This window comes from Corvus cornix, chromosome 3 (genome assembly GCF_000738735.6).
Source record: "Corvus cornix cornix isolate S_Up_H32 chromosome 3, ASM73873v5, whole genome shotgun sequence".
NCBI classification, from domain to species: domain Eukaryota; kingdom Metazoa; phylum Chordata; class Aves; order Passeriformes; family Corvidae; genus Corvus; species Corvus cornix.
This window is the reverse complement of record NC_047056.1, coordinates 28,929,576-28,954,809: the sequence shown is the minus strand read 5'-3', so window position 1 is coordinate 28,954,809 and position 25,234 is coordinate 28,929,576. Positions and strand designations below refer to the sequence as shown.

At 39.7% G+C, this 25,234-nt stretch overlaps 1 protein-coding gene across 6 annotated transcripts in view; it reads right to left on the bottom strand.

The window, feature by feature from the left end:
• Window positions 1–24,828, bottom strand: part of LRFN2 (leucine rich repeat and fibronectin type III domain containing 2) — a 153,758-nt gene extending 128,930 nt beyond the window's left edge. The window contains exons 1-3 of one of the 6 annotated variants that reach the window (XM_019281313.3): window positions 24,717–24,828; window positions 23,513–23,595; window positions 22,795–23,001 (exon numbers count right to left, since the gene is read on the bottom strand). The gene's annotated coding sequence lies outside the window, so the exon portion shown is untranslated. Of the gene's footprint in view, window positions 1–22,794; window positions 23,002–23,512; window positions 23,867–24,716 lie in introns of those variants that run through there. The other 5 variants (XM_019281317.3, XM_019281316.3, XM_010391820.4 and 2 more) reach the window with 5 other exon arrangements.
• Between the last annotated feature and the right edge of the window lie 406 nt (window positions 24,829–25,234).

Sequence of the window (25,234 nt, the reverse complement as noted above, 5' to 3'; positions counted from 1 at the left end):
TTTTAATACTGTTGCTAATCGGAAAGTGCAATGCACGAGAAGGACTTATAATTCACAGCCATGACCATTTAAAATAATAAACATTCTCTAGGACATGTTTGTTTCTTCACATTAAGTAGTTTTCAAAAAAAAAAATTTACTGACTTAAGGTATTTTTATAGAGATAATTCTAAACCTATACTGCCTCCGCTGCAATCCATTTGTCAGAAAAAAACCCAACAAAAACCCAAAAAAATTCCACCCAAAACCCCAAAAAACCTCCCACCATAACGAAAAATATAAAGACATTTCACTGCAATTCTCTGTTGCTTTATCACAATTCCTGAATTCAGATGAAGGTCTCTGTTTATAGATTAATACTATAAAAGGATGACATATAAGACTATTGCCTTTAGACTGACTCTTTTTTTCTTCTTGGTCTTTGTCACAAAACATGAATCCAGGTGACAAAAACAGATGGAGAATTTAACTGTCTTAGTCACAGTTATTTCTGGCTACAAATAATGCAACCACTGTATGAAATCTTTTGCGGCACATTTTACAGAGCTTAAATCCCTTCTCAGCCAGAAGAATAGAGCAGATAGTGTCTCTTGTGTCTGTCTTGTGCTTGTCATGTAGTCACTTAAAAAGGATTTACTCTTTGCTTACCATGGTATAGGCAGGGTAGCATAAGACAATGTAAAGGAAACACCTGCTGCAGGAAACAAAAGCACCTGCTGGATTGCAATGCTTCAAGGAAGGCTCAGGTCCCAATAAACTGCAGACAACTGAAAGAACAAGGCAACCATTGCAAGGGAGGCAGCAGCACATTGCATTGGTGATGGCATCTCCCTAGGGCTTTCCTGCCCTGTGAGTTAGTGGTTACAATGGTCATCTGTGCTCATGTTTCCGAGGAGCGAAGTGAGGGAGAAATCCTGGCCGTGTGCTCACCTTGCTTTCCTTCTCTCCTGTGGTAGTGGAGACATAGACCTCCTGCAATGTGAGAGCTCTTATTTTCCTGACTTGGTGTTTTGGGAAAGCCCTGCTTCCCTGGTTCTGCAGCCAGTAACTGAGATTGGGTATTCACCTGCAACATGGCTCGAATCTTCTCCAGATTCAATGGTCCCATGGGTAATAAGCTTTTCTTTTCACTGTGAACTGACTTGTAACTGCAGGTTTCTTGTTTAAGAGAAAGTGAGAAACATAAAAATTACCTATAATTTCAGGGAAAACGTGACTTTTGATTCCTTGCACTACAGTTTGTAACAATGCTACACAGATCTGCTATCCAATGTATGGATCTCGGCTCAGTTTCAAAGCCATGGTGACTTTGTGTGCCACAATTCTGTAAAAAAATTGCAGTTGCCTATTCATCAGGCTTTGCAGTTTCATATCACAGCAGTGAAAGCTCTACACTCAGGTCACCTTGTCTCTTTTGGGTAGAGAAAATCATACCCAGAGTCTATAGTCTGTGAAAGAAAGTTCCACGTTTCTAAATTTTCGTTGTGCACAGAAAAAAAACCAACCAAACAAACCAAGGGTTTTGATGCTTTAAAGTTTCTGCAGCTGCTTCCTATGGCTAGACTTCTTGCTACCCACATTAACATCTCCCTTTCTGGTCCCTCTACAAACATTTCACGGAAGTGGTGAGAAATTACTTTTTCACATTTCCATTAGGAACAGAAGCAGATTTCAAACTTGAAAATTATCTTGCTGGTCAAGTATCCAATGTTCCAACTGATATGTGGAAAACTGTCCAATTCACTTGGTTGGCTTACAACAAGCCTTCATCCCTTCTTCCAAATGATACGGTCACAGCTGGATTTCCTACTTCTTTATCTTGGTAACTTTGTTGAACTGAATGAGATTCCCTTCAAACAGCAGAAAATACTGATAGAAATAGAGGAAGAAATCTAGGTAATATGCAGTTATTGCCACAACAAAAGAAGTTGACTAAAATGCTACCAGAGTACAGGGTTTCTTTCAGAAACAATAAATCAAGACTCATAAGCGAAAGTGATTACTTTTTCAGTATAGCTTAGAAGACTGCCTAGCACAATAATTTAAGAATTTTTACTGCTCGTTTGGTTTACTGCTTGGCTATAAATCCTGTTTAGACAGCCCTAGAAGGATTGCTGCAAACCTCAGAAGCACAGGGAGTTCAGAACTAAATACCTTCAAACACAGGAAGGCTGGAAGCTTCAGTGTCTGCTACCCCTGGAAGCTTAATCCACAAGGGACATTTCAGATGTGTTCTTTATGTCTTAACCTATTAGTTTCCTAGAGGTTTATTAAAAAGGTACAAGGTCAGCCAGGGCCTAAATATCCATTAATTACCAACGTTGGATTTGTAGAATTTCAGGAGCTGTGTAGCATGTAAGTCTGGCATGTGTCATTATTGAAATTCAGTTGAGGTCTAGGTTGAAATCTAAACCAAGAGAGTTAAATGCATAAATTGAAAAATCAATCAATCTCAGTTGGATAATTTGCAACTGATGCTTTACACTGATCCTTTGCTACGGGTGGCATCCTCAGCATATGGTCTAAGAAAATAGGAGGTTAAAAGAGGTGGAAAAAACCACAGATTTGTATTAGCTTGTGATAAGTCAAGGAATTTTGTATTCATTTACCATAACAGTACCAGAAAGCAGTGATGTGCTAGGATCTGGTTTCTTTTATCCTAAGTTCATCTGTTAAAAATAAAAATATTTTCATAAATTGAGAAAAAAATCCCAAATCCAAATATCTCTATATGCTCATTGTCTCTATAAATAATAGTGATAACAACACAAAAGCTTAAAAAAAGCCAAGCAAATAATTTCCTAAATTATCATCTAGAGAGTTCAAGGAACGTAATCAAATAAAGAAGGGTATCATCATAGCACAGATGGATACAATGGGAAATACATGATGTCTTAGAGAGGGAATCAGTTAGTCACTGGTCCATTTCTGTGTCTGTGGTACTAAAACAGTCCCAGGGACAAATTGTTTCACAGTGAAAAAACTACGTAATTTAAAGGGAAATGGCCATAGTGTAGAGCTACACAGTGCCTGAGCTGTAGGTAAAGGTTTCAGAAGAAATTCATATGGAATTGTTTTTCCCAAGTGAAACCAGTGGGGCAAAAATAAGGTAAGGATGCAAAGTTAAAATAGAGATGAAGAGCTTTTGCACACTGAATGACCCCCGTGTTTTCCATCCACAGTGACAATCATGGCCAGCAGTAGCTTTGATCTCATTTTTGAGGCCTGTAATTTAGACATTCACATATTATCTTGTCATCTGGTGACCTGTGTGGATGAATGAAAAGACTTAGACAGTTTTGAGATGTAATTCATCATGCTTACCATTGATATCTACCTTACTAAGTGGTTCATCTACTGTAGCTGAGCACAGCTGCACCATGAAAGTGTATTTCTCCTCACCAGTCCTAAAGGATTGCGCATGGAACACCCCTATACAGGCCTCTAACCCCCAGATATTTGTCTAGGTTTAAGGACAAGCCACAATTAGTACATGTGTTGGCAGGTGTGAGTGACTGGGCATCACATGTGCCTGATGCACCCACAGCACAGAAGCAAAGAGCTGAGACCTGTGCTGATGCTCTGTGAGCTCAGATGAAGTTTATTCCTAAAATTATACCTGTGGACAAAGGGGAAAGAATATAAGCAGGACCAAAAATCCACATCAGATGACATCGATTTAAGATAAAATTATTTTCACCGATTTCAGTGAGGGCAGAATTTGGCCATTTGGGAGAATGTCTGAAAATCCCACAGCCACAGTACTTTTTCCAAAATGAAAAAAGGTTGTTAAGAACCAGCTATTGCAGACCTGAGGCATTTACATAGCAGCTGAATTTTCAAAGTAATTTTATACCAATAAATCCTACTGTGGGACCATTAAAAAAAAAAAAAAGCAAACAAAAAACAACCGACAAAACACCAGAGCACTCAGCACTGCATCTGCACTCAATATGCTGAGCATATTTGAAAAAATCTGACCTTAACTTATTACCTCTGATAGTCTCAATATGTATTTTTTGAAGGAAATGTGCGTGGTGTCATGTTAGAGAGAAAAGTAACAGGGGAGAAAAGTGTAATCACAGTAATTTGAAACTGGGTATCTAGTATGCCAAAATACACTGATTATTCTTCCCTGTTATTCCCTACTTTGTCTCAGGCTGTGCTTGTGCCAGAAACAGGCATCAAAACTGTGATTTTTGTTTTGATAGAATCTCTGTATTAGAGACAGAAGAGAATTAAAAATAAATTGTTAAAATACATATGACACTCCTCATGAAGGGCTATGAAAGACCTTAGAGCCTCAAATTAGCAGGGGACGATGGAAGAAGAAAAAAATATTTTTAGATTTGGAAAGTGATGTACAGCTTAGAAAGATATGACTTTTGTGGTTGAGAAAAATCTGTTCAGGTATGTCTTTTAAATTGAGAAGAGCCCAATGCAAAAAAAATCATGTTCAAAATTTTCTCCTATATTTCTTACACTACTCCTTTTGCTTAGGGAAGAATTAAAGTATTTTAATTTGTTTTTCTGCCTGTTATGTTTCAGGCTTTTATTTCATCTTTCTTGTCTTGATCAACAGGGCTAGGCAAATGAGTCCCTCTCTCTGCAGAAATCCATTTCGTGTTATGGGTTTCCTGAACAAACAGGTAAACTGATGCTCAATTCTCGCTCTCAGAATACTTAAATAACAATTTTTAAAAGTATATTTTAAATACCTAGAGAAAAAAAACCTAAACAACAAAACACCCCACAAAAACCAAGAGGTTAAAAAAAACCAACAACAAACTCCACAAAATCCTGCACAATCTTGTTTTGAGAAACTGTCTTAATTAATTTTGACATGCACAAACAGTAAATAATATCAAATAGCCCTTTATCCAGCTGCCCAGGGACCATGGACACATGAACACACGGGAGCACAAGGATTCTGGAATCATGTGGTTAGGAAAGAATTTTTTTTTTTTTTTTAAATGGTCCACAGTATTTCAGAAACTGGAGAAGGGACCCTAAAAACAGGTAGTGCTACAAAAGGTAGTTTATGCTACATTAAGCTCTCTCATCTGATGTCCAGAGTGATAATTTCTGAATGCTTATGGTGAACAAGACTTAGTATTACCTACTGTTTCTTCACAGCCACCTAACAGACTTCTCAGCTCTACAAAAGAGAGGTGGTTTTATTTGAAACCTTTCCCCACATGAGATGTGCAAGAAAGAGCAGAGAATTCAGACATTTATTTGTTCTCCCACAGAGGGGAAGCAGGGTCCATCCGCCACAGAGCTTTTCTGATGTGTCTTTCTGGCCCGAATGCAGCCCTGCCAGGTGGGACCACAGAGCCCACTGCAACTGGGTGGACAAGACTCCCCCATGCCAGGATTTGCAAAATCTACTACCAGAAAAAATTACAGCAAATCTCTACATATATATATAATTTATCTCTGTGTGTGTATATAGATATACATATATATATGTAGAATCTTTGCTGGGAAGTATCAGCACAAAGGCTGATATGGCACAGTTGCCCTTCTTTCAGTCTCCTGGTCATGCATAATGGACAGATATGGTGAATAACAGCCAAAAAAAAAAAAAATAGAAATGGTATAAATTAAACTATATAGATTCAGGTGATACAAAATGAGGCTGTTAATGGCATCCCTCTGAAGGAAGCTATCATTTGAAGGAGAGGCCTTGCTTGGCCATGGATGTCATTATCTTGACAAATGGGGTGGATGATTTTACTTGAAGAGAAATGAGGGCAGATACTTTTAAAATTACAGCAGTAATTCTAAAGCTGAATGGCAGTTTAAGGCTTCTTCCTCACTTGCAGCATATAATTGAGGCACTATCGTTACCTCATTACCTGAACATACTGTTGTAAGCTTTGAAAATGGCCTCTAAAGGGCCACTGACACCGCTTGAAGAGTTTTGAGAAAACATTGTATTTAGGGACAAATATAATTATTCATCACATGTTTTCTTACTCAAATGAAAGGGCCACATTGCAAGCCACAGGCAGCAGACAGCAAGAGCAGCCTGAACAAAAATGCACAAAGTGAGAGCCATGAAAACACTATGAAAATTTGGTCCTGGTTATTTAATAATGCAGGGAGCCTTCCCAAGCATTCTAACGGCAAATTTAAAAACTATTTCTGGAGGTGTATCCAGGGTGGAAGATAAATTCTGAAATGAGGGCCCTTGAATTGTACACCAGGAGACAGGCAAGCAACCCAAAGTTTGGAAGAAGTCTTGTAGATTCCGTGGTAGACACAGTCACTACTGGCACTCTCTCAGGTAGCTGGGCTGGCAACCTGAATACATGATTCCTGCTGGAGAAGCCCAGGACTCCCCAGGACCATGTACCAAGCAGAACCAAGACACAATATCATATACCTATGCTGCAGCACCACTAACCCTAGCCCTATTCCAGGCTTTGGGTCTCACTTGCTAGCACAAGTTATATTATCTCTTCCTCATCTCCAATATTGCTCGTGCCATTTGTTGAGTTTTGGTCAGCTCTTGCAATTTTCCACAGTCTACAATCATACAAAATTGAGGACAGGAACCTTAGCAGTCTGAAGAAAACCACACAGCTCTTGCACCGATACTGGAAGCACATGCATGAGTTTTGTGTGCTCCTATCAGTGCCACTCCAGAACAGGTGGGTTTTTTTGCTTTATATGAACGGGCTTACAACAACTAGCAACTGCCTATTGAAGAGAGAACCTCCTCCCCTTCCTCTTCTAGGTGTCTCCTGCTTCCCATGCTGTCCATCTGGAATAGCTCCTCCTGGCCAGGTGCAGTCATAAAATGATGCTTCTCAGCCCACTTAATTGTCCTCAAGTGACAGATGGGATTTGACTATAGCTGGTAAGTCGTAAGTACATGAAGCAGATGAGCAGTTAATTAGCAATGCTAGTGTTTCTGTGCAAATATCTATAGAAACTACACATCAAAAGATAGCCTTATCAAGCCAGTTAGACCATCCTCTCTCTTCTAACACATTTCTTATCTCATGCAGCACATTAAAAGGTTTGAGTTCCCCTGCGCCCAATAAGTTACTTTTAAAAGCTGAAAGTTTCTATCAACTTTCCTTAGGAGACTGTTTCATAGTCTGATGAATCTTGCTGTCAATAAATCTTTTCTTTCTATTCAGCCTAAAGATAGTTCTTGAAATATTGAGCAGAAAAAAAAAAAAAAAAAAGACAGAAAAAAATCTGATAACTCCGTAGAGTTTCTAAAAAGAGTACTGTGCCTTCATGTTTCCTAGGACACATTAGCACTTCTGTAAATGGTTGTATTAGAAAAAGAATCAGTGTAGTTTTCTCTTGGGGGCAAGTTTCATTTAATTCTACCACATTACAAAAATCTAGATATTCTGGTCATTAAAATAAAAAAAATAAAAGAAAAAAGATAAAAATAGGGTATAGGGTAGTATTGAATGGGGTGATCCAAGGAAGAAAGGCAATGCAGTCAGCATTTCTTATATTGCAGGTCAAAATGCAATGGTCAACGTCTATGAGTCTATCCAAGCACGGAGTCTCACATCTTAAATTCATTTATTTATTATTCAAAACACTCTGAACAAACTGGAGAATTTTGTCTAAACAATTCCCTCCTGCACTCAGCTATTTCATAAAATAACTCGGGATTTCCTTAGGTTTTCAGAGTACCTTGGCAACACCTGAATAAACGTTTTAAAAATTTAGCCTGAGAAAAATTACTCCAAGAAGTTACTGGGAATAAAGACATAATATATAATTTATAGCACATTTAATATATTTTTTCTGTATGCCTGTACCAGCCTTCTGATATTCTTATGTGCTGAATCTTGAGAAGTCTGTCTGTGGTTTATCACAAAGGAAATTTAACAAAACAATGGCACACCAGCCTAGAAAGAAATAAACTCTTCTGACAACAGTTATCTTTTTGCTAGTTCTTTAGTCTCCCCTATCCTTTTTTTTTTCTTGGTTTAGAGCCTTCCCTCTATTCTTGTCTGTCCAAAAACTCTCCTCTGAAGGATCTTCCACCAGCATAAGCAAAAGCTTCCTTGGTAATGCAAGGCAGGTACCAGTGAATAATTCAGCCCATATGAAACTCAGGTCAGCCAGATACTAAATGCACACCAAAAATCCTGAATTAAATCAACAAAAGTTATAGAAAACATACCTGTTTATTGGTCAGATGTTTACTTGGAAGAGTTTCCCCCTATTTGCCACACCCTCTAACTTGTTACAGGGATTGAGCACTGTATGCAAGAGCTCAGACTCCTGCACAGTCAGAAAGTACAGCCTTCCAAGAGACCTCTTGTCTATACACTCAGATGTTATCATTATTAAACGTCTAGAAGAAGTTTCACAACAGAGAAAGAATACTCCTTCTCGTCTTTCCATTTTGAGATCCACAACGCAATTTAAACCTTTTTTTCCAAGAAGTAGATTAATGCCTACCTCTTCCAGCTGCTAGAGCTCAGCAGCAGCTTCCTCATGCTCACACCAACACAGCCAGCCACTGCAACTATTGAAGAAGTCCAAGTGTAGAGAGAACAATTTTCACCTAACTAGGAGTGAAACACTATAAAAGCTATCTGAATTATTTGAGCCAGAGACCATGATTATATCAGCATCATTTCAGAATCCAGAGTGCTAATAACTTAGTCATCTCAGCAGCGAAACTTTGTATCCTGGTCGAAGATCACTGCTTCTGCCCACATGTGCAAGCACTGAGTAATTTGCACGTCTTTGCATGCTGCTGAAATACAGCTGTGGACTCAGCCAAATATGGACTGTGGACTTAGCCATCCTTCTGTGCCATGAGGACTGTAGGAATCAGTATCCTGAATCAAATCAGTCAGAACAAGTCTGAATTGTGTCACATCTATGGTATATCCAGCCCACTATCTTGTCTCTGCTAGTAGTTAATAGGGAAAACAATCAAAAAAATTAAAAGCAATGCAAGCCTTTGGTGATAATTTCCCAGAATACTCTCTTTCCGCTTCTTAGCTGCTTGTGGCCCACCTAACATTGTTAGTTGAAGATAATGTCTTTGCATGCAAAAAAACACCATGTTTTTCACTTGTTTAGATCTCCAAATGGTCTATAGACCAAAGCAAGCTATTAGAAAACCCTGAATCCTGCAGAAAAGGGTTTCACAGCTTTTCATAATCCCAAAATAAGAAATTCTTCATTATTTTTTTTCTGGACCGGTGACTTGCCTATTTAATTTGTTGTCCTCTAAGACTTGTATTGGAAGAGATAAGGAACAAAAATATTTTTCATGGCCTTAGATATCTTTATCATATCAAGCTAGAGTAAATTCCTTCCAAGCTGCAGTACTCAATCATTCTTTGTTTAAAAGCTTATCCATCCATCCATCCATCCATCCATCCTGCCCTTCCCTGCACTTTTTTCAGTTCCTCTTCCAGGACCAGAACTGTGCAACATCATTGATGGGAGCACAGAAGTCTCTTAACAGCTGAAGCTGCACCCAAATGTGCTGCTGTAGACAGCCAATTGTACTGGTGGATCTCTGTTAGTATCTGTTTATCACTACAGGCAATGGCAAATTTACTGTCTGCTGTACCTACAGAGCAGTACCACTTTGTACCAAACAGAAAATCTCACACAGCACTTTCCAGGGATGCCCAGTAGTCTTACAGGGACTAGACCCGTAAACTTTAATTTCTTGAGCTAAAATGTACAGGAAGACATCTCACCAAATAAGGAGATGTTTGCGGCATCAGCTAAAATCTCTTCCTTCTGCTATTCTGCTTCATTATACAGTAAAATAAATAAAATCATGAATGAATCATCACCTAAAAAGTCTCAGGAAATCACAAATCACATGTTTATTGATGACACAGTGAGTAAACCATCTATATTTAATAACTACTGCTCTTCTTACTTCTCTTATGGATTATGTGTGCTAATCACACTGGGGGTTCTTGAATATTTATTATTGTTTTTGTCTTTGCTGTAGTCATATATTAGAAGCTTTCACATCAAGAAGAACAAGTAAACATGCTGCTGCTGCCTGTATTATGAGGGGAGTTAGAGTGGGACATTAAAATGAAGTTTTTCACAGGCAGTGCATCTTATTCAACTGAATGTCATGGGAGATGAGGCATGTCCAAATAATTATGGGAATTATCAGCACAGCTAACAGACATGGAAGACCATCATCCTGTTTTGGGTAATTGAGGTTTGGATAGCTGAGACTGGACTGTAGTCTATAGTAGGAGGGACTAGTAGCAACTCAGGCAAACTGCACCAAATGTGAAATGGGTGATCAACAGCTGCAGTGCAGAACTTTATTGGGTTTGATGGCAGTTTTTTTGTTTGTTTGTCAGTGTAGGCTTAAAGGTTGTCCTGTGAAAGCGATAAGAAAAACTTTGATCAAAGGACTTAAGATTTTTTATTCTGAGTTTACGTAAGTAACTATAAATCTTGTAAAGTATAAATTCTACTTTTTGGGGTTTTTTCATATGAACCATTTGTGAGCAGTTTGCATTTTTCCTCTGTGAATAACTAGATCAATGATCTTAGGTCATCTGAGCTTTCTGATTGTGCTAAATTGACCATTTTCACTATCAGAGGCTGAGGTTATGTTTACCTGCACAATGAGGGCAGAGAGGTGAGAAGTTCTCTGGTTCTTCATCTGAAAACTAAAGGAGTAAGTCAGTCATGAGCTGACATAAATTACATCCTCCAGAACTTCAGCTGAAATAAGGAGTCCTAAAAATCAGGAGGCCAAATAAATCTTAGGTGTAGCATAATAAAAGCAGAAATTTTGTATATGTAACATGAATAAAAGGTTTCAGTCCATCACTGGAATAAAATAATTATATCATTTGAATTTCTCCTAGTGTGGATTTCATCAGTAATTCAGTATGCTTATTCATGATAATAAGTAAAATAAACATGAGGAAGAGTGGGTTTGCCTGGATGTATGTTTGGATGGTTTCTAGCATCCCAAGCAAGATAGAAAGCTTAATATAGCTTTTTTTTTTTTTTTTTTGCAATTCCAGTCGCTGGTATATCCATATCCCTCCCAAATGACTATTAAATAAACATGGCAAAAATAAGCAGGAAGATAATGCATGTGATGACAATTTTGTTCAACTCTGTTAAAGCATGTAAAAATTGTACAAAAGGGTTCAGTGGCTCCTACTTTAGCTAAGGCTTGCTATTTGAGTACTGTTTTCATAATAGTCTTGCTGAAATGAAAAGCCTAAATTAAGTTCTCCAGTGGGCTTACTCGTGTAGGCACAGCTCACTCTTGCTGCACAGCTCTGGGATTTGATCTGTTTTCCACTCCACTGGTGTAGCACTACCTCACCATTGCCTCAGCCTCAGCAGGATGAGGAAACGCAACCAACAACTCTGCTATAGACACTGTGCGTGATCTCAGACCAGTTAAACCAAAATCCACGTGCCAATTTTCTCACTTATGGAATAGTAACACTACCCCAACCTACATGGAAAGCACCAAGGATCAGTTCATTACTATTTGCTCAGAGTCCTGAGTGGAAGATGGGCTAAAAGTAAAGGGAGTGTTTACTGCAGTGTCAGCATGCCAACATACAGTCTCCAAAAGCTCTGCACTCTAGGAAGATTTTGATATAAACTATCAGGAACCCCTCATTCCCCTTTGCCGTGGCTGAGAGTGATGAATCACATGTTAATGATAGTACCTGACACATTTAAAAGTGGAGTAGTTGCAGGTTCACTTTTACACATAAGAGAATATGAACCACGAACCACCCAACACCACTTTCAGTATGAAGGACATCGAGCTGCTGCACATGACCCCTCTATCACAGGAAACTTTCTTACATTTCTCAGCTGCTTCTTTTACTTTTCATCTATCACAGAGCATTGACAGTGAACTCCTTCTTAATTCATTGATGATCACTTGTGTCCCCTCTCACCCACCGTTGCTTCTGTACAGATAATATTTCAGTGGTTAATTTGGAATTGTGATGGTCTGTTTGGCCTTGGTACAAGCCTCCCACTCAAATACCATGTGTTCCTTGCCATTTTACATTCATATTACCTGTCTTGTGAACCTTAAAGTAAATTCAGCATTTTTACAGCCTGTTTTATTCGGAGAAGCCATTGAACTATCTGCTCCCTTTGTGAATAACCATCCACAAATAACAGACCTACCAGGGCAAGAAGACAAAAAAATGAGAAAGGAGAAAAAAAAAATTCTACAAAGAGAAGTGGTGTTATTGCTGTATAGCTATCAGCAATCCTAAAAATGTTGAGAAGGCATAATTTTATCAGAAATTGAGTGAAAATTTTGACTTATTTAGATTACACTGTCTCATTATAATTTAAAGAATATCTGCTTTTCCGAAAATATAAGAAGATATTTTCTGTAAAAATAGCACAAAATGCCACATTAAAGCTTTAAACATGATATAAAGTTCAATTTCATTTAGAAACAAAACTCATAAACATTCCAGCCAAAAATATTTTAAAAGACAGAAAAAATTAAGACATTGTTGAATAATACACACACCCCCTCCCACAACATACTCAGGAAGCTAATTTGTATAAAACCTATTCCCTAATGAGAAAAAGTTTGTAAAATCGTGGAATGGTTTGGGTTGGAAGGGCCCTTAGAGATCACCTAGTTCCAAGACCCCTGCCATGGACAAGACAGTTCCACTAGACCAGGTTGTTCAAAGCCCCATCCAAACTGGTCTTGAACACTTCCAGAGATGAGGCATCCACTACTTCTCTGGATAACCTATTCCACTGCCTTACCATGCTAACAGGGAAGAATTTTTTCTTGATATCTAATCTAAACCTGCCCCCTATCAGTTTGAAGCCATTCCCCCTTGTCCTGTCACTACATGGCCTAGTAAAAAGTCCCTCTCCATCTTTCTTGTAGACTCCCTTAAGGTATTGAAAGACCACAGCCGTGTCATCATGAAACTCTCTGTTTTCCAGGCTGAACAATCCCAGTTCTCTCAACCTTTCCCTATAGGAGATGTGATCCATCCTCTAATCCACTTGATGGCCTTCCTGTGGAGGCTCTCCAACAGGTCCACGTCCTTCATGTGCTGGAGACCCTAGAGCTGGATGCAGCACTGTAGGTGGGGTCTCAGCAGAGGGGAGCAGAGGGGCAGGACACAGCCCAGGACACGTTTGGCTTTCTGGGCTATGAGTGAACATGGCTGGATCATGTCCAGCCTCTCATCCACCAGCACCCCCAAGTCCTTCTCATCAGAGCTGCCTTTAATTTGTTCATCCCCCAGCCTGGATTGATACTGGTGGTTGATCCAATCCACACGCAGCACCTTGCATTTTATCCTGTTAAACCTCATGAGATCCCGTGGGCCCACTTCTTGAGCTTGTCCAGATCCCAGGCTGACTGCGAATTCTTCACCAGCTCTCATTAAGTTGTGTGTATCCTTTTGTCAACACAGGTACTCCCCTGAGTGTTTTCTTCATCTTCACTAGTCTATAAACACTTCGTAACTGTCAGTACTGTTAGGCTTAAGTCAGGTCTCTGACATCTGTTACCATTATCTCCTGTTACAAAGGCAGAAGTGAAAAGCAAAGTTTATGCCTATGACCAAGAATGCATATATGTATAATGTGCATGTACACATTATACATATATGTTTAATTACTTGAAAAATGGAATTAAAAGGGATCAAAAAGAATTAAAAATACATTTTCTGAGCTGACTTGCCATTTTTTAGATAACAGAAAGAAGGTCCTTTGTTTCAGTTGGACTCATTTCACCTTTCCAAAAAAATTTATTGAATCTGAAGCAGAAATATAATTATCCGAGGATTTAACTGCAAATCACCATTTCCAATTTAGAAGTGACCTAATGTATAATGTACAAAACTGGAAAACCTTTCCAAAATTAAGCAAACTGAAAGTTATTTTCCCTTTTTCTTTGCAGTCAACTGTGGGCTTTTTCAAACTTCAGTAAGTCCTGCACAGACTGTTTCTTGCAGGCTTACTTTGTCTTTAAGACCAAAGCCTTATTTGCAAGGTTATGCTTCCTTCCTCATTTTTTTCCTGAATATAAATGAAAATATTTTAATACACATATATGTCAAAAGGGCTGGTACTGCCATTTCTTTCCCCTGTGAGATGCCAGGATTTAGTGGATATCAACATTAAAATGCACTTACTGTGATACAGTTTATATTTTATTTTTATTAATTTTTAATGGTGGTTAGAAGTATCAATTTCAAAAAAAAATGTTTCTTATGATTTAATTCTTTCTTTATTTTTTTATCTTATCTCAGGGCACTGCTGCCTCTCTGAATGACTAATACACCTGAAAGCATGGACATTTGAATATCACACTAGTCAAACAGTGTCAGAAAATTAATGGAAATCCCAGTGAACAACGTCAGTTAATGTCACCCAAAGCTCAGCATTTGTCAACAAAATTATAAGGAATCAACTTTCACCTGAGTATCAATTTACAAAGGCCTACCAGTAAGCTCAAATATCCTTTTCTTGTGTGAGGTAAATGTGATTTTACTTGGTGCCATATAAGCAACAATATCTGTTCCAAATTCAACAATATCTGTTCTATGACATGATCAAACAAAAAGACCTGTGTGTTGGCAAGGTAAATGTTTTTTTCTTGTTCCTGGTAAGACTACAGAAACAAAAACAGAAACCAAATTTTTTTGAGAAAAGGATGCTACAATAGAAGGACCACAAAATATGTTACAAAATAAATTTCTAGCTACAGGAAAGATTGTTTTGAAACAAAGTGGAAATTATTCTGAGAATGACAGTCTAAGATCCCATATTCTTTCCAAACAGCTCTCAGATAATGTTTTGTTTAAATGTTGGAAAGGCTTTGAAAATGTAATGAGGAGTGGAAGGAATGGAAGCAAAGGTCCAAAACTGTGTTCTTTTGTTCTTAAATGTGTTTCCCACCCTATGACTAAAGTCTCTGCAAACATAGTATAATCCGCTTGGGGCAGGAACACACCCCGGCTTCCCTTCTTGAAATACTGTGGCTGAAGAAACAGCTTTCTGAAAATAGACCTGATTTGCTGCAGAAATGAAGTCTCAAAGTGCAATTTGCCTTTTACCTGAGCTAGCAAGATGAGACATATTTAGGATGAACAGCTGGCTGCAGAGTTCATTTTTGCTCTTCCCATACTTGTCAATGTAAAGAAAAGAGGAATGATTGTGAGAAATGTGAGTGCAACTACATCATGCACTAAACTTGGGAGGCTTTTTATTTCAGATTTCCTAAAACATACTTGATTTCTATAACAGGGCTTTTGTGGAATACTGTGCTTTTAACATATGCATTGAGCTCACCAGCATTTCAGGATAAAACAACACCTGCTATTAAAAAAAAAAACAAACTGAAAGCAATTCCTTAAGATGAACATGATTAGACTAACACAAAATAAGCAAAAAACCTGAGTAAGAAATAGAGAGAGCACAGCCTAACAAAGACCTTGTTCTCAGGTCTTTCTCCACTGTGTGGTAAGATGGTGTTGTATGGACTGCTATATCTGTGCATGCAAAGTCTACCCCAACTAGGTCTCAGTTTCAGTTCGGTCACTACATGATCTCTCTGGGATTTAATGCTAACTACAGCACCATGAGAGTAGCAGGATATGTCAAATGAGAGGACAAGATCAATGAGCTGTGCTGGAAAGAACTGCAGCAGCTGTTACTTGGCCCGAGGGCATTATTTATTTTTAAATGTCAATCCTATAGTTGAGATAAAATGTGGCATAACTTTGATTTTTCTATTATGCGGTAGGACATTGACGTCAGATAGAAGTCACCAGTGCACAGAAATTCACCACGTCCTATCTCAGCCTTCTTGCAGGAGGATGGATTTCTTCCTTTTCTTGGCACAGTAGTGAGGTTTCCCAAGACACAGACCCACAAGGTCATCACAGACCTTTGTTTTGCTGCTCATAGCATTAGGCAAGTAAAAAGTTGTAAAAGAGGTAAATAAAAAACACTAAGATGGGCATGAAATGCAGCCATTAGACATCCAGCACAGAAGGGAAAGAGCTCAGCCCATCAGTTGCCCTCTCTCTGGAAAAGAGATCATAAGAAGATGGACCTGGCACATTTTAGAGAGTCTCTCACATTGACTTGAAAGCTTGTTGCTAGGTTCTACTAAGAATGGAGTAGTTATAAGTATTAGCTGATAATAAGAAACTCTTTGTGTTCAGTCCTGAAGAAAAATAAAAGAAATAGCTTCTTCACTCAGCTCACTGATCCAGGGAGGTGAAAGAAAGATGGAAACAACAGAAACAAATGCACAAAGGGCTTGAGCACATTTTCTAATGTTCACCAAAAGGCTAAAACAGGTTAGATGTGAAAAAGAAAACAACCTGAAGTGGCTGAGAGAGGTATCAGCTATGTACAGTGTGACCAAAGACACACACCGTAAGTCTGTCTTTAGCCTAGCCTGGTACTCTGGCTCGGTGGCAAAAAGAGTTGTACAAATAATTAAATAGACAGAAATACCTTCTTAGCTATAACACAGCTGATCTTTCTTTCTCTCTTCCCCCTCATCCTACCCAAATTTCTCAAATTTTTCTCCAAATGTTTGTCTCTTCGCCCTCAGGGTATTTGCCCTCATGCATCCATCAAGCTGCTCTTCAGCTGCTCTGCTCTGACTCTCTGTCAGTAGGACCAGTTCTTCTCAGTTCCCATGAAACTACTGTCACCCAATCCTGGATCAGAAGGAAACAATTATTAATTAATGCCCCTGAAACTTCTCCAGTCAGGGTAGGGTGATGGGAGACCATGGACAGGAGAAAGCTCATTCTCTGTGACACTCCAGGCCACACAGTATAACCGTGAAGTCCATGAACAACCTTCCCCCTCATCTCAAGAAGGTATCACTGTCAAAATGGGTCTGTGAAGCGGTGAACAGAAGATGTAGCTGTGCTAATAAGGAAAGGTCACACTGTCCTTCCAAAGTGGGTGTCAACTGAAGCATTCATGGCTCAGTGGCCTACTTGGCCATGTGAAATGGGACTAGAAAATACTTGCATATCTAACAGAGGAATTTTTCAATTGTCAGGGATAAATACAGGCTATTTTGATTATAGGTAGCTTTAAAAAAAAAAACCCAAACCAGAAAAAAAACCAAAAACCCTTATCCTCTTCTCCATTAGAGTTTCTGGGAGCAAACTTATTTTCCCATTTTTCTACTGAACATTTCCAGAGGAGATAAGTTATCTGACCTGACAACAGGGAGAAAGTGCAGTCAATAGTTTGGAGAGCAAGTAATCAATGTTGTACCCTTATTTAAAAACCAATATACAGTAAATATCTGCCAGCAGCAATGATAACATTCACTTACACTGAAGATAACTCATACAAAATGCCAACTAGTTCTCCATTTTGGAAATCAACAAAATGGTCTCAGTCCAGATAATTTATTTTCTATCAATACAGTTTGGCCTTATTCTTTCTTGATTTAGTATACTTGTTTCACATGCAGAGCTTTCTGAGTATCACATGTGTTTCCCTATTCACAGGAATATTCACAAAGGGAAGGAGATAAAATGTCTACTGAAATGATTGGGAAGGAGACAGACATTTGTTGTCGGCTACTTTTAAACCAGACAGGGAATGCTGAACAAGCCATGACAGGCACTTTTTTGCTCTTGACTTTTCCTTTTGCCATTTGACTGCTCATTGTTTCCATTCTTTACTGAAAGGGCAGATACGTTTTTTTAACGGCTGTTAACAGAGACATCTAATATAAATCCTGGTACAGTCAGTTCTTCCTTTCTAACACCCATACAGGTGCTTCTCTCTTACTGATATCACAGCCTATCCATCCTGCCACTGCAGCAGAGGATGTGGCATGCTTAAGATATCCTCTTTTCCTTTCCTGTTCTTAGTTTTTATCTTTAGGCTGTAACAAAAGGAGGATTACTCATTCTGACTGACATGTATACTGAAGCTTTTCTGAGGAGCTTAGACATGACAAAAGAATGGCTAAGGGCTCTTGGTAACTGGTGCCATTTTGAGCCCCCTTGCTCCTCAGCCTGTTAAAGCAAATTGATCCTCTAAAGGCAGAAGATGAAGAATTCCTTACTTCTTCACCGTTACATTTATTTCCTCCAATATCAAAGGTGCCTGATCACCACAATCCATGTGACTCAATTACATTTAGGTTTTCCATAGTCTTTCATTCTCCCAACTAGATCAGCTCAAACTCTACAGTACTAACTGGACAACTGCAGCAATTTGTTTCAGTCCTGCACATAAAGGCCTATGTACCACCCTGACCTACGTCTTCTGGCTCCAGGCAGAGAGTCGCACTGGTGATTTTCTACACCAGTGCCACACACGTGTTTTCCAGGGATTTTCAGTGCAACATTAGCTCTATTAAAATAGACAAGATGCCTTCAGCCATCATGTACTTTCTGCTGATATTATCCTTAATCCAGCTTGTTCAGCTCAGAACCTGCCTTGCTATGCACTGAGATGAACCAGCCCTACCTCTTACCTCCTGACCAACCATTGTCCAGGACCCTGGATTTACTGCTATTCCAGCACCTTCTCCTTATCTCACCTCATTCCATTACCCCACAGTGGCAGCAGATCTGCTGAAGGATTAGAGACCTGTTCCTTCCTAAAGTGTGATTAGCAGAAGCCTCCTAAATGCTCCATTGTACTGCTTGTACTATTGCTGCAACCATCCCCTCCTAACTGCTGTTATTTAGCTGCCATATCCTCTCAGCACATAAGTTTTTCATAGCTGGAGAAATTATTTCAAGGGCAGGCTCTCAGAGGCCTTGATATCTCACAGCACTTGTTGCCAAGATACCCCTAGAATAATCCCATTTGGTCAAATAAATTGACTTCCCAGTTAAGGCTTGGCAGACAGAAGTTTTCTTTTGAGTCAAAATGGAAATGTACAGTTTCCATGTCCCAAACCAAAGGTATGCAAGCCTTTTAATGGGCCAGGAATGTTTAATTCCAGTGCAACTCACAGATTTGCTTGTCATTTAGCAAAATGGGATTTTACGATCAAGTTCCATATGAATTATTTTCAGTTTTCATAGAAAATGCATGAACTGGAAAGAAATAATAAAATTTATCTTCCAGAAGGAATGTAAGATGAGGTGTACTGGAAATTTTGTCCCTAAAGTTTTATAGTCAGGAAATCGTAAGACCGACTATTTCCTGATCAAGTGTCTGTCTGTTTAAAATATTTTTTCCTGCGAAAAACAAAAACGTTTATACTGGAAAACTCCCACTCAAATCTGCCTTCTATGTAGGTCAGTAGTGGTTCTGCATGGGACCAGACCCTGACAGCACATCTTTTCCCTTTCTCCCATGTTTTCAAATCAGCAATTTTTTAACTGAGGAGATGTTTTCTGACTTTTACTGCTGCTGCTCATTTTATATGCTGAAGTTGCTATCCTGGATTTGTCACCAATGTTTTTCCATAAAGACGAGGATGTCATCAGACACCCATATCATGGGTAAGACAAAGAAAATGACATGAAGACAGAAAAATTGGAAACAATGTCATGTAAATATTCTGAAGCAAAGTGACAATCACTGAACCAAGGGGTGCAGAAATACTTCTAAATGAGGTGATCTTTTCCCAATTTTCTATGTAACATCACTGCAGGCCTTCTGATGACATATTTATGTATGTTAATTTCATGGCAAGGTTTGTCAGTCACCCACGCAGGAGGTAGTTTGAGTTCCTAGAACCAGAAGTATCATTTACAGGCTTTCATCTCTCTGTGCATCCTGGGTGGAGCTGGGCTGGGCACAGAGTAACAGCTGGCCCTTCACTGCAGCACTGCATCACGCTGATTTGTGATTTGTGAGGTTTGTTGTTATTTCGGTGCACTCAGATGAAACCCTGTCTTTTGTCACAAGTTTCAGTTGATAAGTGGAAGCTGTTCAGCCCCTTGCAAGCACATGTAGCCTCTGGACACTGACAGAGTAAATCCCAGCCCCTTGGTGAGATCCTTAGGTACTACAGTCAAATTCTAAACAGTAAAAACAAAGAGGAAAAAGGGAATACAGCAATGGCCTATTTGGTGTTGGGCAGTATATTCCAGAGTCATCTGGACTGGTATGAAGGAGCCACAGATGTCTTCCTTCAAAAAGAGCGTTAATGCTTTTCAGTCCAGCACCTAGAGGGCAATTAGCCTCTCCATGAAAACAAACCCGTGACAGCACACTTGGACAAACACAAAGAAAGTAAGGCTGAGTGCTCAAGCCAGAAAAAAAAGACTGAGTACACACTTGGAAGAAATTACTCCTCTTCTCCCACAGGTGATCTTTGTAGGTCAAGGCAGAAATGCATTAGCAATGCAAAATGGGATTTGGGAGTGAACAAGCACTGTCATCCTCCCCTCCCTCCCCTCTGTGAGGGTGGGTAGCAAATTCAGCCTTAAGAGTTTTCAGTCCACAACCCCTCAGCAGGGAGTTAAGTCACTTGAAGAATATTCCCGCCTACTACCAGTTAAACCTTGATAATTTTGAATCAGCCTCCCATTTTGTATTTATGCCCCCAAGTACAAAAAAAAAAAAAAAAAAGTGGGGGGAGGGGGCGGATCAGATGGGTCTCTAATCATTACATTGCAAACTTGAGCCAGTGGTCAGATTCCTCTGCAAAGAGGGGGAGCAGAAGCACTCTGACTAGGATTGCCAGGCAGCTGTCAGCTCAGGTCCACCTTAGCAGCAGGCAGAGAAGAGGCTACTGGGCAAGGCTACACGTGCCATTTGTACCTCCCATTGGGAAAAAATGGCCAGTAATGGCCCTATTGTAAATTTAAACAAGAAGCACTAAAGCTGTGAAGTGCAGCATGGGGCAGAGAGGACAGCAGTAAACAGGGGCTCTGAGGCTGGGTCACATTTCTCAACCTTTATGGTGCACCAAGGGGTGCCAGCCTGCCTGCCTGCCAGTGCCCTGCACAGTCAGACACTGGGGCGCACCCGGTCCAGATTCACCCTAAAGAAACCAGAGCTGTGCTGGGGAGAGCAGGACAGACACTGCCTCTGATCCAAGAGGTGATACAGATCTTTGCTGGGTATCATGGGTTAAAATAGCTTGGTTCAGCATTAATTTTTTGCTACCTGTCTCCTGGCATTGCTTATTTTTTGCACCCCCTCTCTCCCCAAGAATTAGAAGCAGTTTCAGGGAAGCTCTGGAGCTCTTCTTCTTGCTGCTGCAACCCGGCAGCTCCGAGCAGAACGCACATGAGAAGCACTCTGTTATGCTCAAGTGGTGATCTGTGGGCAATGGAAACTCACCACAGACACAGAGTAAGCTGTAAACAAGGAGACTGCAACCAGCCTGAAACACGGCAAGAGTGAAAGTAATTATTTGTCTGTCTTTCTTCTCACCACAAGCCAAAACTTCCTTTAGTACAGTGGCTGTATACAGCAAGTTCCAATAGGAAATTGATCCCCTGCATGGCAATGTTTCGACTTTCTGGAGGAACAGAAAATCCACATGACAACTGTGTTGCATCTGCTGGACATACCCATGATGAATATTATATTATAAAGTTAAGAGGTGTCAATTTAATTAGCTGTGACTTTATAGACTGAAGTGATGCTTACTGTTTCCCTGCCTCCTCATAAAAAGAGTTTTTCTGTCATAGTAATTCCAAAGATGGAGTAGGTAAAATAAACCTTATTCTTCTTAATATCTCTGTGGCACTGCCCCAAAAATACTAGATCAGGTAGTCTGAAAAGAGAAAAAATTTTCTTGCTTTAAATCAATATTATTTGGCTCATTTGTGGAGGTAGGAGTTACCCAGTTTAAGAACCCTACCTTGCATACACTACCACAGCTGACCATTTTACATTTCCAGGTACTAATCTACCATACTGGGACTTGTTGACTTCACTGCCAATTTCTTTCACTGCATTAGTTCCTTTCTTTTATTCAGTCATGCACTTGCTTTGTCTCCCAAACGTGTGCATATGTCCATTCAAATCAGAGACTCAGTTTCCATTTTGATATATCTTGTGCTGTGCTGCCACTTAGATGCTTCCCCCACCCCAATCCCAGCACATTTAATCTTGCTGAGAGCATATATGTCTGCTGACGTCAGACAGACATGACATAGCATATACCTGTTTGTGTACCCCATCCCCCACATGCCCACCTTACCACTTGTGGATGTCCATCACCAGCGGCATTGCCTTACCAAGAACAACAGCCTCTGTGGCAGCAGACGCTGAAGTGGGTGCCCACTGCCCCTCCACACCCCTCACTCCCTTCCCTTCTCTAGCTGTTCCTATGCCTTCCATTTCTTCACATGACATTTTCCAAGATCCTCACACTTTTCCTCTCTGGTTTTACATACAGCAGAGTTGATCTGTCCAGCGAAGTTCTTCCTTAGCTTTGCAGGATTTACTAATTCCTCAGAAAGCTGAAATTAGTTTCACAGCTTTACTCTATTCCTCAAGTCTTCCTTTATTAGAAACCAAATTATTATCCTTTCTTTTAAACAACTTTCCATCACTGTTTAAAAACTATCATAAAAAATTCCTATTGACTCTTAAAAAAATATTCTCTTTGAAGTGCCTTTTCATACCATGAGAAGCAGAACCCAGACTGAGATCCATTACTCGACATGAACAATCTTATCTAAGCTAGAATGAAAAGGGAGATAAAGTTATACTTTTCTCCAATGCTTTAGGATGTACGACTGAGATATTTTTTGCCATCAGAGGTAACTGTCTATAAAATGTTTTGGGTACATATCTATATATAGTTAATAACTACACAGTTTATACATACATATGAAAAAATCTTGCACTTACCTTAGAGAAGTAACATTTATCCCAGGTTTGGTAAAATAGGCTCAGACAGGCACTTAGACCTTCTTTCTATTCCATGCATCCTTTTTTCAAAAGAAGATAGAATCAGAAAAATCCCAGTTGATCTCTAGCAAACCAAAATGCAGACAAGATTTTTTTGTCAGATGCAGCCTGATTCAGTGAAGTCCGAGCGTGTGAATCCCTGAGACTCTTTGTTCAGTAATATCCAAAGCACAAAAAAAGCAAAGGAAAAAAAAAGAAAAAGGAAAAGAATAAAAAAAGTGAACAACTTGTTCTTTTCCTGTGTCGTTTAAAAAACCCAGTCTTGGAGGACTAAGCAGCCTGCAGGCTTTTTGAGCATTCTCATCCTAGTGCATCCCAAGGTAACACATGCATTTCAGTATTGCAAGTCTTCAAGTTCATACAAGCAAGCCCAGCTCCTGTGTATGTGAGTGTGTGTTGGGGTAGGGGGCTGAGTTGTACCGCGGGGGGAAGAGAGGCAGGGTGATACACACACTCACAGTCACGCAGAGATGGAAGAAGGAAAAACAGCAAAGTGGAGTGATCTCACAAAGTGCTCTAGATGGCAGAGCCTGCACAGCTTGTAAGACAAGCAATGTGCACACACCAAAAAAAAAAAAAAAAGGAGAGAGGGAAAAAAAAAGATAGAGAGTGAAAAACCCGAGAGAACTAGCAGGCAGCTTCAGGAATTTCTTCTTACCTCTTCTGACGATGCAACATACAGCAAGTGCTTTGTGCTGCATAGGAATCCGTGCAGGCACGACTCAGTCAGACCCCTCACTTCTGAAATAAACAAATATGTAGCAAAGGAAAGGGAAGAAAACCAGAAACCAGATGAAACAGGTACAAAAAGAAGCTAATAATAAACAAGTAAGAGTATCAGGGAGGAGTCTTAAGTGGGCAGGAGGCAAATATTTGGTATAGAAAGAGGCATCCAAACTCCTGGTCCTAACAGATTGGCTCTGTAATTATGTGGCAAAGCACTGCCCTCTAAGCCATTGCGTAATAATAGAAACCTAAGCTGTGTAGACACAGCCTGAAATGCTAAATCCTCAGGAGCAACACTCAACATTTGTCAGTAGAAAGCCTGTCGGTTCTCTGGGGGCGGAGGAAGAGGAGGGAAAAGAGAAGGGGAGAGAAATTTTACTGCAAAATGCATAAGCTGCAGTTGCAAAGAGCTCTCAGGTGGTGCCGATGCTTGAAATGTTATAGTGGAAGTCATATATATCTGTATCTATATAGGAAAAGATAGATAAAAACAATATGTGGTGCTTAGGGACACAGTTTAGTGGTGCATTTGGCAGTGCTGTGTTAACGATTGGGTTTGATGATCTCAAAAATCTTTTCTGACTTAAACCATTCTATGATTCTAATAGCACTGTCAGCTCCATTCATGCTATTTAATACTGGAAACAATTTTCCCTTGCTGTGTTTTAGAAACTTAAATGACAAGGAGAAGAACATGTGCAGAGGTTGTCCATGTTAAATATTATTATTTCTAATGCTGATGGCAAGACAGTAGTAGTAGTTGTCCCTTTGCACTGAACAGTATTGCAATGTCTAAATAAAACCTGAGCTGAGATAAAAGAACTCAGAAGGATTGATCAGCCTTTGTCATTTATCAGTGGGTTCCTCTCTCCAGCCCTCCTGACACAGAGACACTAATTTTCTTCTGCGTCTCTTGGCTGAAGAGGCTCCTAGACAGAGCCAGGGAAAAGATGAGCACTGGCTACAAAAGAGGAGGAAAAAATCCAGCTTCTTCAACTTACTACACACCAGTATCAATACATCAACAGAATGAACAACTAATTATGCACATGGAAGGAACAGGAAAAAAAAACCAACACCAAAAAACTCACAAAAACAAACCAAGAAAGTAATATCATTTTGCAATGGAAATTTACCTGAAAACTGTGGCCCTGGGTCACACCTATGGTCCGTCTAATCCAGTGTCCTGTGTCTGGACAGTGATCAGCACTACACACCTCTGAGGAATCTGAATGAATTTTTGAAGCCTGGGCTAGACAGCCTGGACTAACCTGTTCATGGGCAGAGCTTCTCCTTAATCCCTGTTCTTTAAAGATTAGTTAATGCACTGAGGCATGAGCAGTGGAACCGTCTGCTTCTGCACATCCAGATTAAACATGTAAGGTCTGATTCTGAGGGCCTTTGTAGTTGGCGTAAAGTACACCTCTTTTAAGGCACTCAAGATCTAAAGAGTAAAAATCTTCTGATGCTTTGTAAACATCCCAGTGTGAAAAAAGGCCAAGAGTTCAGAAAGAGCTGTAGTATTTCAGTCTGAAGGGTAAGAACTATATTTTTATAGCCTCGTCTAGCCTAGTTACTCTCCTCATTTACTCCTTACTCCTGGTGTAAACATCTGATGTACTTCAAGAGGCTATCCAGTGCAGGCAGAAGAACC